This window comes from Arachis hypogaea, chromosome 4 (genome assembly GCF_003086295.3).
Source record: "Arachis hypogaea cultivar Tifrunner chromosome 4, arahy.Tifrunner.gnm2.J5K5, whole genome shotgun sequence".
Classification (NCBI taxonomy): Eukaryota; Viridiplantae; Streptophyta; class Magnoliopsida; order Fabales; family Fabaceae; genus Arachis; species Arachis hypogaea.
The window spans coordinates 48,295,036-48,296,305 of record NC_092039.1 but is presented as its reverse complement, the minus strand read 5'-3'; positions in this window follow the sequence as shown (position 1 = coordinate 48,296,305).

The window sequence follows — 1,270 nt, the reverse complement described above, 5'->3', positions numbered from 1 at the left end:
ATAGACTACAGAAAACTCAATGAAGCTACATGAAAGGATCATTTCCCCTTCCATTCATGGATCAGATGTTGGAACGACTTGCAGGCCACGCATATTATTGTTTTCTTGATGGTTATTTGGGATATAACCAAATAGTGGTTGATCCTAGAGACCAAGAGAAAACCTCATTCACTTGCCCATATGGAGTGTTTGCCTACAGGCGAATGCCATTTGGGCTATGTAATGCGCCTGCAACTTTCCAACGCTGCATGCTTTTTATCTTCTCAGACATGATAGATAAATTCATCGAAGTCTTTATGGATGACTTCTCAGTATTTGGAGATTCATTTCCTAGCTGCCTACAGCACCTTGCCTTGGTATTGAAAAGATGCCAAGAGACCAACCTGGTCTTGAACTGGGAGAAATGTCACTTCATGGTGACAGGAGGAATAGTCCTTGGTCATAAGGTCTCTAACCAAGGCATTGAGGTAGACAGAGCCAAAGTTGAACTTATTGAAAGACTTCCTCCACTCAATGATGTCAAGGAAATTAGGAGCTTTTTAGGGCATGCTGGTTTTTACAGAAGGTTTATTAAAGATTTTTCAAAGATAGCCAAGCCCTTAAGCAATCTCCTTGTATCTGATACACCATTTGTCTTCGATGAAACATGCATGTTAGCTTTTGAAAACTTGAAAATGAGGTTATCATCTGCACCTATCATTTCCCCACCTGACTGGAACTTACCATTTGAACTGATGTGTGATGCATCTGCTTTTGCAATAGGGGCAGTGTTAGGACAGAGGAAAAATAACTTAGTCCATGTGATATACTATGCCAGCAAGGTCCTTAATGATGCTCAAAGAAATTATACCACAACCGAAAAGGAACTGCTGGCAATAGTTTTCGCATTTGACAAGTTTAGATCGTACCTCATTGGTGCAAAAGTGATTGTTTTCACAGATCACGCAGCACTTAAATATTTGTTTGCTAAGCAAGAATCAAAACCGAGACTAATAAAATGGATCTTATTGTTGCAGGAATTTAATATTGAAATCAGAGACAAGAAAGGAGTGGAGAACAAGGTAGCAGATCACCTCTCCAGAATCCCTCAGGATGAAGGTGGGGCACATGATACTCATGTGAATGAGCTCTTCCCTGATGAGCAATTGATGATAGTTCACAAGGCTCCATTGTTTGCAGACATAGCCAACTTCAAAGCAACTGGGGCTTTACCACCAGAGATACATAAACATCAGAAAAGAAAGCTCATGAATGATGCAAAATACTTTGT